This window comes from Anolis carolinensis, chromosome 4 (genome assembly GCF_035594765.1).
Source record: "Anolis carolinensis isolate JA03-04 chromosome 4, rAnoCar3.1.pri, whole genome shotgun sequence".
Taxonomy (NCBI): Eukaryota; Metazoa; Chordata; class Lepidosauria; order Squamata; family Dactyloidae; genus Anolis; species Anolis carolinensis.
Window position 1 is genome coordinate 62,901,366 of NC_085844.1, and position 19,433 is coordinate 62,920,798.

At 41.8% G+C, this 19,433-nt stretch overlaps 1 protein-coding gene across 1 annotated transcript in view; it reads left to right on the forward strand.

Annotated features, from left to right (window-relative positions):
* gnal (G protein subunit alpha L) overlaps window positions 1–19,433 on the forward strand; it is a 157,620-nt gene that overhangs the window by 35,563 nt on the left and 102,624 nt on the right. The gene's annotated exons all lie outside the window — the stretch shown is intronic.

A 19,433-nucleotide genomic window follows, 5' to 3' on the forward strand; every position in this document is an offset into this window, starting at 1 on the left:
TGGATCTATTACACTGACTGTTTAATGCAGGGGTCCTCAAACTTTTAAAGCAGAGGGCCGGTCCACAATCCTTCAGACTGTTGAGGGGCCGAATTATCATTTTGGGGGGGAAAACCAAACAAATTCCTATGCACACTGCACATATCTTATTTGTAGTGTAAAACAACAACAATAACAATGAAAGAACAATACAACATTTAAAAATGAAAATAATTTTAACCAACATAACCCAATCAGGATTTCAATAGGAAGCGTGGGCCTGCTTCTGGCCAATGAGATAGTCAGGTTAATTAGGATTGTTGTTGTTGTTGTTGTGTGTCTTCAAGTCATTTCAGACTTTGGGCGAGCCTAAGTCCAAAATTATTTATTTATTCATTTACTACATTTATTTCCCACTCTTCTCACCCCGAAGGGAACTCAGAGCAGCTATATGACATACAATAGTGCTTTGCACCTTGGCCTGGATCTTTTGACCCAAATCGGGATTTTAATATTATTGTGTATATTGACTTTTATGACTGTTTTTAATCATGTTGAAGTTTTACTGCTCGGTTTAATGTTTTATCTGATTTGTGCTGTCGTGTCTGGGCATGGCCCCATGTAAGCCGCCCCGAGTCCCTCCGGGGAGATGGGGCGGGATATAAGAATAAAATTATTATTATTATTATTATTATTATTATTATTATACAATATATTATATTATTAGCATAGCACAATATTAGCATTATACTATATTGAACTATACCACTCTACTGTAATATTATATGTAATATATAACATATAATTAATATTATTATATGATATTATTGTTAGTATCGTATTGCATAAAATGATAATATTATTATCAATATTATATGTATATACAATATATTATATTATTAAAACTGATATAAAAATATTATATTCTAAATGAGGGCATGGGCCAGGTAAATTACCTTGGAGGGCCGCATCCGGCCCCCGGGCCTTAGTTTGGGGACCCCTGGTTTAATGCAGTTACAAACTGGTATTAAAGAAAGTGGTTTCACTGTGCAGATGATTACATAGGAAATCCTGAAACCGGATTTAGGACTGGATTTAGGACCACAGAGCACTGATGCACATTATGGGCTTCCTTTTGTGGGCTTTCATGGGAATGTGTTGTCTGGGTGCCACAGTCTGGAGCTAGCATTAAATGGTCAGAGTGGATGAGGCATTTGTTTCTGTATTTCTAGCTCTTTCTAATTTTCAGTTGCCTTCTTTGTTGCTCTTCTAACTTTTGTTTTCCTTATTTGGTCACAGAGTTTTGGTAGGCAGCCTTCTTTAGACATAGCCATGATTGAACCATGTTCTATAATAGTGGGTATAACATTGACCTGAGGCATGTATATAGTTGAGGGGAGGGGGGCACTCAGCCTTAATTGGTGCTAGATTTGTATGTGATAGTGCCTTGGTTTTCATAATTGTATTTATTTAGATATAGCTTCCAGACAACTAGAACTATGTGGGGACAGTCATGTTCAGTCTGTCACATCTGACACTGGAATGACACATCCATCCAACTTCTTGTGTGACTTTTGGCGGCAGTGAGTTGCAGCAGAGCTTATTTAGCCATCACCCAGCACAAAGAGTGCTTGTTTACTTAACTTTTGAGCACTTACCATAGAATCATAGAATAGTAGAGTTGGAAGAGACCTCATGGGCCATCCAGTCCAACCCCCTGCCAAGAAGCAGGAAATCGCATTCAAAGCACCCCCGACATATAGCCATCCAGCCTCTGCTTAAAAGCCTCCAAAGAAGGAGCCTCCACCACATTCTGCGTATTTTGTGTACCATTCTGAGTATTTTGTGTACGTCAAATGGTAACAAATTCCATATCAAAAAGTATGTGTGTGTGTGTGTGTGAATACTTTAGTAAGGCACCATGCTGTAGGAACATGGCCAATCACAAATGGCTATGGTGCAGACGTGGTTATATAAAAAGCAAGGTAAATTGTAGCAAATAAATAAAATGTCTTGCTCTGAAAGCTATTTGTGATTGGAAACTAGATGGGCATAAAATGGCCCGCCATTGTAAAACGTTTCGAAATGCTATCATGAAGGATGCTTTTAAAAAATAAGGATGCTTTCCAAGGCCAACCCTAGTGTCCATTTCACATTTATTTTGTTGTTACAACTGTATAAATTAAATGTAATCACCTTTAAGACTGCAACTTTAGTTTACATACCTTCCTGAGAGTAAGCTTCACTGAATGTGATTGAATATGCCTCTGAGTAAAAATGCATGCCATCTATCCATTATATATGACCTAGAAACTAATGTGTAAGCCGGAACTGACCCTCTACTATTTCATCTTCTGCCCTTATGCCTCAATAATCTTGATCAATTCTCCTTTACCCCAAAAAGACTAAGCAGGTTCCCTTTAGCATTTTCTTTGGGCCCACTGCCTGCTTCTACTTTAACCTCCTATTGCCAGTTCCACAGATCTTCATTTAATCAAACGACACTGCTTTTTTGTAGGAACCACCCAGATCCCATCTTCAGTTCATGGGGAGGGGGATTAATATGGCAGCCTCCTATTACGTATGCCTTGACTCTGATATGAAACTACTGCTACTCATTTGAAGGCGGACATTATGAAGGGATGACTGGCAGAAAGGCAACAGTGGTGGGGCAAATTGGTGTCAGTGGGGCCTGTCTCCACATATACAACATTGACAAATACTAACCTACTGCAATTATAAGTGGGGGCCTTATGCATGAGTTTTAAATATAGTAATATCAGAGATGCTTCAACCTTGGTGGCTAAATTTTGAATAAAATTACAAAGAGGGAAGTGGTGACTAATAGTTTTCCTATGAGGATAGGCATGCATGCAAAAGATTATGAACTAGGGACAAAGTTTATAATTGTTCTTACTTCCTTGTTCTTTATAGCATTTTAGTTCTTCTCTAGACAGAGTTTTGTCATAAGTAGTTTGCTATAAATGAGATACCCTAATGAAACACTTAAAAATTCTGATTGATTTTCTGTATGTTTCTAATTAGAATTAACTTTCCAAAAATGGTGTAGTAGGTTATGTTGTATAAGCAAAATGCTGTTTATTTCATTATGGAGCATTTCATGTTAAAACATTTCATAATCATACTGTGGTGTACTTTATGTAACTGGATGATTTGATAATCAAATTTGAAAGTAACCCTTTGTTGTATTTGTTATGTATATGTATCTGAGATATTTTATGTGTGTTTATTTATTTCCTCCCCCTTGGGTCCAGGATAAAATACCTAGTAAGAATTATCTCTGTAGTATATATGGAAGTGACTTGCAGCTTTGCCTGTGTTTTGCTGATACCTGATTTATCACATGGATGGATGACTGGATGCATTTGTGTATTTAATTAGATTTTATCCTGCTTTTTACTGGCTGGCAAAACATGTTGCTTCATTTAAAATGGTAGACAGATCATGCCCTCTGGCTTGCAAACCAAAAAGGCAAGACATAAAGGTAGAGGGAAGCAGCCTGAATCGAGCTCTTGGAGTCCCATCACAAGCAAACAAGACAATTTGAGCCTCTCCAAGTACATTATGACAAGAAAAAGATGACTGAGCTTTAAGTAGTGTGCAGTCAGCCCCGTTAATTTGTATGATAGGGGATTGTGGTAAACTTAAAGGTTCCCAAGAGATAGAACCTTAGGTAATTTCCCCTGTAAAAGTCTTAAGAAGCTGGTTCCACTGCATTGGCTGTCAAAATGATAAGTGCAAAGTCAAACATTCAACTGTGCTAAACATATTGGAGAAATAGATGTGTCTTATTCTTTTTAGCCCAGGTAGGCCAAATAAGGTATGTGGGCAGTGGGAAAAATGAACAGCTTTTCAAAGGTTGCTGTTTCAATTTTCCTATTAAATTTAATAGAAAACCCATTTTTAGAATAAGAAATCTGGACAGAATAGCTTACAGCAGTGGTTCTCAACCTGTGTGTCCCCAGGTATTTTGGCCTACAACTCCCAGAAATCCCAGCCAGTTTACCAGCTATTAGGTTTTCTGCGAGTTGAAGGCCAAAATATCTGGGGACACACAGGTTGAGAACCACTGCCGTAAGCTATTCTGTCCAAATTTCTTATTCTAAAAATGGGTTTTCTATTAAATTTAATAGGAAAATTGAACCGCTGACTTAAGGAGAACTAGTAGATGTTTTAAACTGAGTTTTACAAGGGTCACATAACATACTATCATTTTAAATTTCATATTTCATATTAATTTTTTTTGTTTGATAAAAGGTACTGTGGTCTAGTTTTGGGGGCAGAAAATACTTGTAGTGTTTTAAGTTTGTGTTGTTTTGAAAATATATGCAGTTGGTAAGAAGCTGCCATTATTTCAAATACTCTTAATAACAATGATAGAGTATTATATCACTGTTATCTGCATTTTAATAAGGCCAGTCTGCCATGAGCCTTATCTGGATAGGAGAAGGAAAGGAGGCTTGAGATCCAAGGAAAGAACAACTATCATAAGTATTGTCGAAGGCTTTCACGGCCAGAATCACTGGGGTGTTGTGTGGTTTCCGGGCTAATCCTCTGAAGATGCCAACCATAGAAGCAGACAAAACGTCAGGAGAAAATGCTGCTAGAACATGCCCACAGCCCAGAAACCACACAACACCCTAACCTAGCAAATTCCTTGAGGGGATAGCTTTCTAGGAATTTCTAGGTCCTCCAGGGCAACTCTATAACTGCAGTATGGCCAGGAAAGTATATTTTGCAGATACGGGGGTCTTAGTGTATAGCAGTACTGGTGTCGCTGAAATTGAGAAGAATTTGTTGCTAATAGAGGAAGCATCCTAGGTTGCGCCTGATACTTCTTTGTGCATAATTCATAAGATTTGAATTTAGCTTCTAGCAGAGTACTACTGGAAAATTGAAGGACATGGGAAGGGGTCATAGGGAGATGTGTTTTATGAATTGCTTTATGTGGCACTGGGGGCGGTGACGGCTGACAGGGAGCTCTGGCATGGACTGGTCCATGGGGTCACGAAGAGTCGGAGATGACTAAACAACTGAGCAGCAGCAGGGCGGTGATTAATCCTGTACAAAAGTATAGCGTCAAAAGTAAACTTAATAGTTAGATTTGCTTAGACTAAAATATTTGAAACCCTTTTGGCTGAGCTTGCAAGTATTCCTGGATATTTTTACATTGGGTGGGAGACTTTGTAATTATCAAGAGCCACCTTCCCTTAGGGTTAATCTGTGAGTACATATTAATGGTTGGTCAGGTACCCTTTTTCTCTCCCCCCCCCCCCCACTCTCTCTTTTTCTCTCTCTTTCTCTGTGCCTCTCTCTCTGCCTCTCTGTCGTTCCCTTTTATCTACTTCCTCCTCCCCATTTAAACCTGAAATTTAGGATTTTTACTGTGAAACCAAACCAGAGTCTCTCTCACTAGCATCTGATGGTAAGCATTAATAGATTCTTCAGACTTTCTCACATCTAGTGGTTTTTTATCATTACTTCTCATAGACAAATCATACTCCTCATGCATAAGGAAATGTGGTCTCCCAGAAATCTTTTATTAGGACATAATGTTTTTGAGATTTACAACTTAGATCATGTTTTGATTGCAATATTTCTGACAGAACAACAATTTTGTTATGGTACTAAATCCTTTTTTCTGATTAAACTCAGAAAATCCTCTTTGTTCGCCCTTCTCTTTTGTTCACCCTCATGTGGTGTTTCTTCTCATTTCCACTCTTTCTGCAGCCCTATCTCTGCTACCACCTTCCTTGTTATCAGTTCTCTGATATGTCCTCTTCTCTCTGCACTATGGGAGTTACCTAGCACAAGAGAGACTGTGCAGGTTGGAAAAGAGCTAGAAGAGTAGTGACAAGCTAAAATCAGGTGGGAAATATTGGGCATGCAAAGGTGGTATGCCTGGGAAGTTGGGTACTGAAGAGCATATTGTCCAAGCTTCCACAGTAATGGCAGTACCATTGATGATGTGCACTGGGGTGAATTATCCCAACTTCTCTCTAATGGGATTTGAACTGGTATTTATGGAACAAAAAAGAGATACTGGGTTTCTGATAGATTGCTTAGTGAAAATGTTGACAGCTGTGAAAGAGAAGTAATCCATGTTGGATCTATAGATATAACCTAATATGGCTCTCACAGCGACAAGCAGTAATGGCTTCTACACATACCAACATTGCAGCAATATATCATTTCTTCTGCAGTAAGAGTGATCAATATATCCCTGCTGTCCTCAAGGTTTTTGAGGCAAGGATTGGTTCTCTGTTACTGTATGGTTCCCCTATTTCTGTAACCATTTAATATACCACATTCCAAGTTTCTCCAGAAAATAATGGGGCTCCCTAGATGCTTGCCTTATGCAGTTCTATGCATTAAGACAGGTCAAATCATTCTTGAAACCTTGGCATGGATGAGAGCTATAAAATTCTGGCTGCATATACATTTTCAAGCAGACCCCGATAGCTATACTCCCTCTCTATTATCAGATGATTTTATTTCAGAATGGTATTATTTGAATCTCAGAAAGATCAAAGCAATTGGCCTGTCTTTGGAAGCACTTTTAATATTCACAAATGTGGAAGCCTGCAAGTCAGTCAAGAGCAGACTTTTTGGATCTTTACTTCCACAATCCGACTCTTACAGCAAAGACAACTTGTTCCCCTACCATATCATTAATTCCATGTGAGCGTGGAGTCATGACAGCATATTTTCACATTATGATTAATCCCACCCAGAGGAGAGCTTTGGTAACTACAAGATATAGTGTGTTGCTATCAGCTCTTTTGGATGGGAGATATAAAAAGTGTAATATTCCAAAAGGGTTTGTTTTTGTGGCTTGGTTTCTGTTGAAACACTTCATCATTCTTTGTTTGTTTACCCCAAATATGATCATATAGGGGTGAAATACAGAATAACAGTTTTTCTCAGTTTTCTCAGTGTCAAGAGAATCATATCTTCCATATCTTCTGAACAACTCTGATGCATTTTTTGTGAGATTGTTGCAAATGTTATCCTTGAGATTAGTGATTTAAGTAGGGTTTCTCTTTATCTGTGACTTCCTCTTGTTTTATATACCTGTGTTGTATGCCAATCTTGTTGTTGTATGCCAATAAAGGCTGTGTGTGTAAGCAGTCCCAAACAAGGGATCAGAGGCAGAGAAGGATGCTGAGAGAATTGCAAGAGAAGAGCATGCTGAGAAGTTCCTATAGATTCTGGAAGAAAAGTACCAGTATTAGGACTGTTCGGATCATTATTGGGGTTTCTTTCTCTTTTGTAAGTCACTGTGAGACTCTTTTCAACTGAAAGGCATGATGAACATCCTTTAAATAGGCACACAAATAAATACTTTTGTTTAACCCATTGATGGCAGATATGAAGTATAATCTATATCTGGTGCAGTCAGCCAATTCATTTGTTCCTCTCCAGAGATAGTGTTGCACCCCAAGGCAGCGTGAGCACTCGGAAACCAGACAAGAGCCAATACAATATCTTTATTAAAGCAATTATATATCCAAAGGAAATTAGGTATAGAGTCCAAGTAAGGAATAGTTCTTTTTAGAAAGTCAATGGTAGTTCCAAATGGGTAAAAGAAAGGGTCCAATATTATAATCCACAATGAGAACTCAATAGCTCTCTCTAAGGAAGATAGATTGTCAGGACCCAGGCTGCAGAGCACCAATAACCATACACAGAGGCCAGAATCTATCCAATATCTTTATTGTGGAAATATATAAAGTTAATAAAAACAAGTGTAGAAAATAGTCCAGAAGTAGACCTTTCAGGAAAGGTCAAAATTAGTCCAAAGAAACAATGTCCAATATGAAATATTAAGGTCCAAAGTTGTAATCCAGTAACCGAAACACTCACTTTGCCAAGCAAAGTGAGGGGAGATGACAAGGTCCTTTAGTCCATGAAACTTAAGCAAGGCTAGGAAGTAAACTTGATTCTTGGAACACTAGGCTTAATTCAAGGCAACAAGAAACGAGGAGCAAGAACAGGATCCGTGGTAAATTCGTGGCGAGGTCCGGAAAGCAAGGCAAGGTCCGTGGAGCAAGGCAAGGTCCTGGGAAGCAAGGCAAGGCTGGAAACGGGAGCAAAGGACTTGAAGCGGGAGTAGCGTAGTCCACACACAACCTACTCCCGAAGCTGACGAATTGACTCCGCAAGATTCCTACGTGGGCAAAACACCTAAATAGGGTCTCGTTTTCCCGCCAAAGAACAATTCTCTGGGGAACCAGAACCGAAAGCCATTCTCTGTGTCCAGATGCATGACTCCCTAAAGTTTCCCATGGGAAGCAGGCTTAATCAGCTGAATGCCTGGCAGCAATCCTAGCGCTCCTGCGAGACGCCTCCTGAGCGCCTTTCTGTTGTTTATAATAATCACGGCGAGAAAATGGGGGAGATTTCGGCTCAAGGCTTGTTTGGCAGACTTCTGGAAGGCAAACCTCCTGCAGGTGCAAGGGCTCCAATTCTGGCTGAAAAAGCTCCAATTCTGGCTGAAACGGTGGGAAACCTAAGTTTTCCTCTTCATCTGTCACAACAGTGCTAGGAACGGGACTGCATGGCCCATGAGTCATCACACTATCCCCCTCCTCAAGGCCCCTCTCCAAAATGGGCTCCCTTCCCGAGGTGCGGGGCCGCGGCTTGGCGGGGTAGGCCTGGTGGAAGCGGCGGGCTAAATCGGGGGCATGGACTGTGGAAGCGTCTTCCCAAGAGCGTTCTTCGGGGCCAAAACCTACCCAGTCAATGAGATACTGAAGGCGGCGGCGGTGAAAGCGAGAATCCAAAATGTCCTGAACCTCGAATTCCTCCTCCCCATCCACCAAAACAGGAGTGGGGGCCGGCCGGTCTGCATCAGGGCGCACACCATCCGCCGGAAGGAGCAGGGAGCGATGAAACACTGGATGAATGCGCATAGAGCGCGGAAGTTGAAGTTTGAAAGTCACGGGGTTAAGTTGCGCCACCACTGGATAGGGACCAATGAAACGGGCATCTAGATTCCGGCAAGGGCGGTGGGAGGGCAAAAAGCGAGTGGACAGAAGAACCCGGTCTCCTACCTTGATTTCGGGGCCCGGCTGGCGATGATTGTCAGCGTGGCGTTTATAGTCCTCCTTGGCTTGGTCTAGTTGCTGGAGCAAAAGTTGTTGCACCGCTGTGAGTTCTTGCAGCCAGTCCTCTGCTGCGGGAACTTCTGAGGTTTCAATGACAGGAGGAAAGAAACGTGGATGGAAGCCGTAGTTTGCAAAGAACGGGGTTTCTTTAGTTGAAGCCTGGACACCATTGTTGTAGGCAAACTCCGACAGCGGCAACAGGGAAGCCCAATTGTCCTGCTGATAGTTTACATAACAGCGAAGGTATTGTTCCAAAGTGGCATTGGTGCGCTCAGTTTGCCCATCCGTTTGGGGATGGTGAGCCGAAGATAAACGAGAGTCTATGCCCAATAGTTTTTGTAGTGCTTTCCAGAAACGAGAGGTGAATTGAGACCCACGGTCTGTGACCAAACTCTTGGGCAAACCATGTAATCTGAAAACATGCTGAAGGAATAAATCTGCAGTCTCTTTGGCCGTGGGGAGGCCATCGCTGGGAATGAAATGGGCTAACTTGGTAAAAAGGTCCACCACCACTAAGATCGTGGTGAATCCAAGGGAAGGTGGTAGGTCAGTGATAAAATCTGCAGAAATTATTTCCCATGGACGAGATGGAGTAGGAAGGGGATGCAGTAGCCCTGAGGGCTTCTCCCTTCTTGTCTTGGAACGCTGGGATACCGGGCAGGTATTGACATATTTTTCCACATCCTTGCGGATCTTGGGCCACCAGAAATCTCTTAGGATCAAATGCATGGTTTTAAATAATCCGAAATGCCCTGCTGGCTTGCAGTCATGACACAGACGAAGTGCCTTTTCCCTGCCCGGTCCTGGAGGTTCTATAGCAAAGCAACCCATCCTTAAGCGAGAAGGGAAAATGTAGTCCTTGGCGAAGTTGATCTTGAGCCCAGGCATCCGCCTGTTGACTGGCCCTGATTTCCTGAGCACAAAGGGGCCCTGGAGTAAAGGAAGTAGATTCAATTGGAGTGGATTTGGTGTTCCCCACTGTGAGCGTGGCAAAGTTCTCGGGCTGCAGCAATTGGGATTCAAAGGTCTCTCTGCGCCCTGCAGCATATTCTGGTTTCCGTGATAGAGCATCTGCTTGCTTGGTCTGAGCTGGGGTTACATAATGGATCTGGAAGTCAAAACGCTCAAAGAATAAAGCCCAGCGCTGCTGCCTCTGATTTAACTTGCGGGCAGTTCTTAGATGTTCTAGATTCCGATGATCAGTATGGACCTCAATGGGAAATTTGGCCCCTTCTAACCAATGTCTCCAAGTTTCAAAGGCTGCCTTTATGGCCAAAAGTTCCTTTTCCCAAATAGTGTAATTTCTCTCTGGGGCTGTTAGTTGACGGGAGTAAAAAGCACAAGGGTGAAGATGATCTCCCACTGGTTGCAAGAGTACAGCCCCAATTGCCACATCGGAGGCGTCAGCCTGCACAACAAAAGGGGTTTTAGGATCTGGGTGCTGAAGGATTGGCTGGGACGTGAATAATTTCTTTAGTTGCTGGAACCCTTTCTCTGCTTGCTCCGTCCAGCGGAAAGGCTGTTTCCCACGGATGCAGCTGGTGATTGGATCAGACCAGCGGGCAAAGTCTGGAATGAACTTGCGGTAATAGTTCGCGAACCCCAAGAAACGCTGCACCTCTTTCTTGTTGGTTGGCGCCCGCCATTCCAATACTGCTGAAACCTTTGCCGGGTCCATGGAGAGCCCTAGTGGCGAGACACGGTATCCCAGGAAATCTACCTCTTGTAGATCAAAAGCGCATTTTTCCAGCTTGGCATAAAGTCCATGATCCCGCAATCGTTGTAACACCATTCTGATGTGGTTCTCATGTTCTGATTGTGATCTAGAAAACACCAAAAAATCGTCCAAGTAGATGATCAAGAACCGATCTAGATAATCCTGAAAGATATCATTGACAAAATGCTGGAACGTTGCGGGAGCTCCACATAAACCGAAATTCATGACCAGGGACTCGAATAATCCGAATTTAGTCTGGAAGGCGGTTTTCCACTCGTCCCCCTCCCTGATGCGAACTAGATTATAAGCCCCCCAAAGATCCAGCTTGGTGTAGACCTTGGCCCCTCGAAGCCGGTCTAATAGGTCCGAGATCAAAGGCAGGGGATAGCGGTTCCGCTTAGTGATATTGTTCAATGCTCTATAGTCCACCACCAAGCGTAGGTCCCCTGACTTCTTTTTCACAAACATCACTGGGGAAGCGGCTGGGGATTGAGAGGGTCTGATGAACCCCTTGCGGAGGTTTGACTCTATGAACTCCCTGAGAGCTTCTTGCTCTGGTTCAGTCAGGGAGTAGAGGTGTCCTCGCGGGATCGGGGCCCCCTCCACCAAGTCAATGGCACAATCATAAGGCCTATGCGGGGGCAGTTCCTCGGCTTCCTTCTCATTGAAAACATCCCAAAAGTCTGAGTATTTCTTGGGCAAGGTGATGATGGATTCAGCGTCTGTGGCATGGCAGACCTTGGCTACAAGACAATGGTTTTGGCAATATTTAGAAGCAAACTGCAGTTCTCTGTTGGTCCAAGAGATGCTGGGGTCGTGGAGTGTCAGCCATGGGATCCCTAGAATCACAGGGAAATGAGGAACCTCGGTAACAAAGAAGGAAATCTCTTCCATATGTTCCCTTATCCACATTCTGGTGGGTTCAGTCCATTGGCTTACTGGACCTGTCTTTAGGGGGCGGCCATCTATGGCTTGTACCACCCGGGCGTTCTTGAAATCGTGATATTGTAATCCCAGAGAGTCGGCATACTCTCTATCAATGAAATTGTTTGTTGCTCCTGAGTCTATCATGGCATGGATCATGACGGGTCCTTTTTTCGCTGACCACAAGGTGACCACTAGGAGAAATAGGACCCCGGTTGGCGGCTCTTGAGTGGGGTTTTTGACCGGGTTGGCGAGCCTCTCTACGCCCGGTCGTTGGCTTCCCCCGCCGGCTTCGCGCCAGCCGCCTCGGCCGTCTCCGACTCCACGGAGGACGCCGCCGCCGCCAAACGAGCGGCGGGCTTTCTTTTGGCTGGGCACTCTCTGGCAAAGTGGCCCCCGTCTCCGCAGTACCAACAGAGGTTTAAACGTTGGCGGCGGGCCTTCTCGGCAACGTCTAACCTGGGGCGCACATTGCCCAATTGCATTGGCACCTCCCCGCTTTCTCTGGGGTATGGGGCTGGTGGCGGGGGTCTCCACACTGGACGTGGTTGGACGCCGGCGGGAGCGGGAGGTTTTGCCCCAGCTCTCCCACTCTGGCCTCGGAGCCATTGTTTCCTGTTGGCAAGCATGACTTCGGCTCGTAAACATTGGTCAATAAGTCTTTCAAGAGAGTTCGGAGGATCCACCTTGGAGATTTCTTCCAACATCTCGATGTTGAGACCCTCCCGAAACTGTCCTCTGAGGGCTATGTCATTCCAACCGGTGCTTTGAGCCAGCACTCGGAACTCGGCTATGTACTGGGACAAGGGCCTGTCCCCTTGAGAAAGGCGCCTGAGTTTGTGGCCGGCCGCCTCTAAATTGTCCTCGATCCCCCAAGTCGCCTTAAGGTGATTCAGGAAGTTTTGCGCGGAACTTAGGTGTGGGGAGGTTTCATCGAACAGCGCCGTGGCCCAATTGGCCGCTGGGCCGTCTAGGAGACTGTAAATCCACGCCACCTTGATGTCTTCTTGAGGAAACATGGCCTGACAGGCTTCTAGGTATGCCTGGCATTGTCGACGGAAAACATGAACCTTGGAAGCTTCTCCAGAAAACTTGGTTGGCAACACCAGGGCAGGGAGACGGGTTCCGCGTTCCTTCAAGCCCCGTATTTCTCCCTCCTGCGTATGGAGCATATCACGGATTCTGTCCACTTCATCCTTGGCGATGGTGTAGCTGATTTCGGCTCAAGGCTTGTTTGGCAGACTTCTGGAAGGCAAACCTCCTGCAGGTGCAAGGGCTCCAATTCTGGCTGAAAAAGCTCCAATTCTGGCTGAAACGGTGGGAAACCTAAGTTTTCCTCTTCATCTGTCACAACAGTGCTAGGAACGGGACTACATGGCCCATGAGTCATCACATAGATTGTCCAAAGACTGAGTCAGTATAACAGAGTTGCAATAAGCAAAGTTCAGGTCCACTAGAAATACTTCGTAGTAATCCAAGGTAGCAAGATAATAGGGCTGAGACGAATCTTGAATCAGGAACAAGGAAACAACTGGATTGAAGCCAAGGTCTACCCGAGAGTCGTGGCATGGCAACGGCCCGACTGGAACTGGAAACTTGGCATGGAAACAAACAGGAGCTGGAGACTAGAATCCTCTCTCAAAGAAAAGGAAAGTTGACACCGCAAGAAAACTACTGGGCGAAACACTTTTAACAGATTTCAGACTGTCCACAATTAGGGAGTACAACTTTCTCATAGGAACACTAACCATTATCCCATCTGTTCGCTAATCTCTGGCTCCAGCGGACCCCCTGTTTTGCACTTCGTTCTCTGGTCACAAAATCTCTATGATTAAAACTCACATTCTCAGGGGTCTCAACAACATCTGGCTCTATCAGCAAAGAAGGAGTAGACGAATCCTCCCCAATTAGTGAGTCTCTAAAGTCAATCTCTCCGGGCACCTGCAGCTGCAGAGGCCCCTCCACAGAGGGGGAAATGTTAGTACAGTCCTCAAAATCATCTGTTCATGTCCTGAATCACTGCAGGCCCTGGTGCCAACTATTCTAACAGATAGTTCAGTTCCACAAGAACAAGAAACTCCATATTGAATGAATTGAAAGACTGAGACTCCCAGCTGTGGTGTAACTTCTTCATAAACAGAGATAGGGAGGAGGAGAAATCCCGTGTGTAAAAGTACATTATTTAGCAGAAAGAGCCAAAGAAAGAGAATTGAAACTATAATTATAGGGGCTACATTAAGAATATGTTCAAGAATTGCATTGTGAATTTTCATTTTCAAATCAATGGTTGTGTTTTTCTGTTGCAGAAAAAATAACAAAATCTTCATAAAACCTTAAAAACTCACATATTTATTATGACACAAGACTTCAGCAGCTCAAGTGCATGAATGAAGAAATAAGAACTGAGAAGGATTAGAAAGAAACGGGAATGAGGGAATGAATTTGGGAGAACAAATACCAAATTTGCCTTTGCTAAGAAAATGCAGAAATAACAGGAGATAGAAGATATTTAAATAAAAAAGAAACTGGGTGAAAAGCATGAAGTTCTTGTTAAAGAATGTAAAAAGAACATCAAACATGTAGAATTCAAAGGAAGGTAAAAAAATTGTGTTTAGACAATGGAAAAGAATAAACAAAATCTTTTTGTATTAGTACAAGAAGCATGCAATAATCAAGACAATGAAGAAAATATTTACTATCTGAATCCATATACTGGTCACCATGAAAATGAAATTGCTAGGAATGAGACTAGCTTGGAGAAATATTAGAAAAATGAAAGTGATTGCATGATTTAAAAAGCATCATAATCAGGTATCAACAGAAGAAACTAGACATAGGGAAGAAAAGATTCATGGTAGGTTAAAAAATTAAATGACTTTTTGATTATAACCACAAAAATCACTTATATTTACGTAGAACCCAGATTTATAGGAGTATCTGACAATATCCCTGTCGAGGTAAAGTTTTTCCCCTGACATTAAGTCTAGTCGTGTCCGACTCTGGGGATTTGCTCATCTCCATTTCTAAGCCGAAGAACCGCTGTTGTCTGTAGAAACCTCCAATGGCATGGAGTGCTATTACCTTCCAGTCGGAGCAGTAACTATTGATCTCACATTTGCATGTTTTCGAACTGCTAGGTTGGCAGAAGCTGGGGCTAATAACGGGAGCTCACCCTGCTCCCTGGATTCATAATTCATAGAATCATAGAATAGTAGAGTTGGAAGAGATCTCATGGGCCATCCAGTCCAACCCCCCGCTAAGAAACAGGAAATCGCATTCAAAGCACCCCCGACCTTCAAACCGCCAACCTTTTGATCAGCAAGTTCAACAGCTCAGCGATTTAACCCACTGCACCACCAGGGGCTCCACCATTATCCCTAGAGTAGAGAATAAAAATGAGAATGGCAGATGTTAAGATACTTTCCATCTTACTAAATAACATTTAGCAAGTAAATACCTTTTACAGTAGTATTTGCCAAGTAAATATTTTTGTCTCCACAAAAAAATTGAACCTGTGAAGTATAAGGCTACAGAACTGTTATAATTATCAGTGAGTTCCAAGTACTATATTATTAAGACGTTGCTTCAGAGTATGGAATCTGTATTGGCATTTATGCTATTTAAAATAGTCATAATAGTTGTGGAGTTAAGCTGAAGAGTAATATTGCAGTGTGCATAGATGACAGTAGATGATCCATGTCCATGAAAATCCAACCAGAAAGTGAGGAGTTCCAGAAGAATATCTTCAGATTGATGGCATGAGCAACAGAATGGTAAATATGGTTCATCATGCCCAAATTGTGTCTGTTTGAGGAAGGCAAAATCCCAATTTCACACATATATACAGATAGAATCAGAAGTGGTGCAGACTATCAAGGGGGATATTTTGAAATCATTATAGATAGTTCAATGAAAATGTTAACTGAAAAATGGAAATTCAATTATCTGAACAATTAAGTAAGATAATAAATATCAAACCGCCAGTATCACTTTGAGGCAGCTACATTTGAAATACAGTGTAGAATTCTTTCAGTGAGTATCAGAAAGGGTACAGTCGACCTGGAAAAATTGCAGAAAAGGGCAACCAAACTGCTTGAGGCACTGTGGCATCTTCTTTACAAGGGAGGCAAAAGCATCTAAAGGTTGTTTTTTAGTATGGAAACAACATTATAAAAGGAAACATGATAAGAGACTTCCAAAATTATACATAGTGTGAAAAAGGACTAGAGAAAAAATTGGTTCCTCAGAGTTCTAGATATTATGGCCACACTAATTGGAAGTTGATGAAGACTTATGAAAAGAAGTACTTCACAAGCACGTGAATTAAGTAGTGGAATTAAACTATAATAAGATTTTATCATGCTTGTTGATTAAAAGTTAGTGGAGGTAAGCTATGAGGGACTGAGATCCATGTTTGTCTTTCATTAGTCAGGTGGAGGACAAACCAGGTGGGTCACAGCCCTCTTGACTGATTTGAACAGATAAAGTGGAATTAAACTATAACAAGATTTTATCATGCCCATTAATCAAAAGTTAGTAGAACATAAAAACACACATGTTAGAAACAAATGTCTGTAACATTACAGTTGTCTGATGGTTTGTTGTTGTGAACTAATATCAAGTTGACTTCAGTTAATGTCAGCCGTATGAATGAGAGACCTCCAAATCACCCTGTCATCAATAACCTGTTCAGATTGAGATCCATAGCTTCCTTGATTGAATGTCATCCATATGGAATGCAGTTTTCCTCTTTTCCAACTGCCTTCTACTGCAGCAAACATTATTGTCTTTTCTAATGAGTGATAATTTTCTCATGATATGTCCAGATTATGACAGCTCAGTTTAGTTATCTTGGCTTCTAGGGAGAATTCAGTATTGAATTACTCTAGGACCCATTTATTTGTCTTCGTAGCAATCCACAGTTTCTGCAGAACTCCTCTCCAGCACCATATTTCAAATGAGTTAATTTCCTTCCCATTAGCTTTCTTTACTGTCAAGCTTTCACAACCATACATAAAAATTGGAAATACAATGGCCTAATTTTAGTATTCAACTATAAATCTTGTCTAGTTAGCATAATAGAATTCTAGAGTTGGAAGAGACTTTGTGGGCCGTCCAGTCCAACCCCCTTCCAAGAAACAGGAAAATCGCATTCTAAGCACCCCCGACAGATGGCCATGCAGACTCTGTTTAAAAGCCTTCACCACACTTCGGGGCAAAGAGTTCCTCTGCTGGACAGCTCTCACATTTAGGAAGTTCTTGTTTCTACCCATCCTTCCAAATCTCTGTTTTCTTTTTCTTTTTTGTCTAGAATCTTCATTCTAATGAATGACCAAAACCAAGCTATGGGAAAGCTTGAATGATTTCAGTGTCTTTATTTTCTACTTTAAAGCTATGTAAATCATTTGTGCTCATTAGTTTTGTTTTCATAGTGTTCAACTTCAAAACTGCCTTTGTACTGTCTTTCTTAAGTTTCTCCAATGATTCTTCCAAATTTTTGTTATTTTCTGCTAGTAGTATGGTGTCCTCTTCATATCTTTGCTGTTGATGTTCCTTCCTCCAATGTTCATTCCTTCTTCCTCCAAGTCTAATCATGCTTTACATATGATATGTTCAGTATACAAGTTAAACAGATAGGATCGTAAAACGCAGGTTGCCCATTGGAAAGCATTTTGTCTGTTCTGTCCTAAGGGGCAGCCTCTTGTCCTGTGTACAGTTTATGCATCAGGAAAATCAAATGTTGTGGTGAACCCATTTCTTCAAGAGCAATCCATAGTTTTTAATGATCTATGCCAGTGATTCCCAACCTTTTTTCCTCCAGGTGTTTTGGACTTCAGCTCCCACAGTTTCTAACATTTGGTAAGCTGGCTGGGATTTCTGGGAACTGAAGTCCAAAACACCTGGCGAACTAATGGTTGGGAACCACTGATCTATGCAATAAAATACTTTGGTATAAACTATAGAGAGCAAGTTGTTTTTCTTCTAAAATTCTTTATCTTGCCATGTCATTCTCAGTGCCTCTTCCTTTCCAGAACCCAGCTCAGATATCTGGTATTTCTCACTTAATATATAGTCAACTTAGAATTTTTGAGCATCACTTCGCTTGCATAGCAAATTAATAGAATTGCAACCCCTGGTGTCCCCTTTCTTGAAGATTATAATGTGTATTGAATGTTTCCAGTCTCTGAGCCATTGTTTCATTTTTCATATTTGATGACAAATTTCAGTTAGAACTAGAGTTGTTTCTGTTTCTATATGCCATCTGTTCTTAGTGATTTAGTTCTCCCAAGTACTTTGAGTGCAGCTTTCACCTCTCTAACATTATATGTTCATCTTTAAATGGTTCTTCCTTGAATGAATTTGTCACCCTTTCCTCTCTTTTATACATTTATTCAATGTACTGTTTCCATCATCATTTTTATTTGTACTTTTAATGTCCTCTCCTGCTGGTTGTATGCCATCCTCGCCCTTTGATGTCTCAGATCATATGGAAGAGGTCTCTTGTTCATCCTTTTTTGTTGTCATTTTCTGTTTCCCTTCATTGACTATTCTGTTATTTTTCTTTGTCCTTGCACATAAGTTGCTAAACAGTAACATTAACAGTAACATCTGACCCTATTTCTGTTCCCTTTTATTTTTGTTTCTCATCCATCCTTAACTGCTTGAAGAACTTCCATCTGATGGTAATAATTATAATGTCCTAAGGTAAACAACTTGTCTGCATTGTTATGTCTCGTTACGTTTATTGTATATTTTGTTATTGGTGTTTAAATATAACAACATCTGAAAAAATGCTGTTACCAGTTTATTCTTAAATGAATCTATTGAATAATAGTCACAGAGGGAAAAAACAATGATAGTAAATTTTAGTTTTCTCTTCGTTTTTGAATCAAAATGAATTTTGCTTCAGTGCCTTTTCATGTTACAAAACAGTTTTGTTTAAGCCATACAGTTTGAAACTCTGTCTACCTGTATTTGTACATTTACAATCCGTCCTCCACATTCACTGAGGTTAGCAGCACAGGACCTCCATGACAGTAAAAAAAAATGACTAAAGAAGTTGCTAATTTTTTTTACACTAGAGAGCACCTCTCTAGGAATTTCTTGGTCTTCCAGCATGGTTTTATGCTGACTTCTATTGGAAGCTAACTATAGAATCATATTACAGCACCCAGGAATTGCTAGAGGGTTGTTTTTTTCTAGAAAGTGTGAGGTCCTCCAGCTTGACTGGAGAAATTTGACCACAGAATCACACTTGAGGATCTAGAGCAAATCCGTGAATAATCAAATTCAGTTTCTCGGGAAATCGCCTTCTGTTTCTGAATTGATTCCACTTTCTAAGTATGGTTGCTGGCTTACCTGGATGAGGCCTTTCTGTCTCAGAGATGCTTTGCTTCCACAATGGCATCAACCTGAACTCTTGCATAGCTTTAGGTCATGCTTTTCGATCCTGCCTTCTGGTTTGTCCTGTGGTCCTTCTGCCTCCCTGCCTGCCCTCAGATTCCAGAGGCTCTTTAGTCTCTCTTGCTGAAGACTGCTACCCAGCTCTGATTGTAAGATGTATTGTGTGCCTTTTGACAAATCTATGAAATGAATCCTTGAGGGGAAAATGCTTATTAATGGCAGGGCAGAAGTCTCTCTCCAATCTTCACTCCATTTTCCTGTAACAGGTAGCATTAATA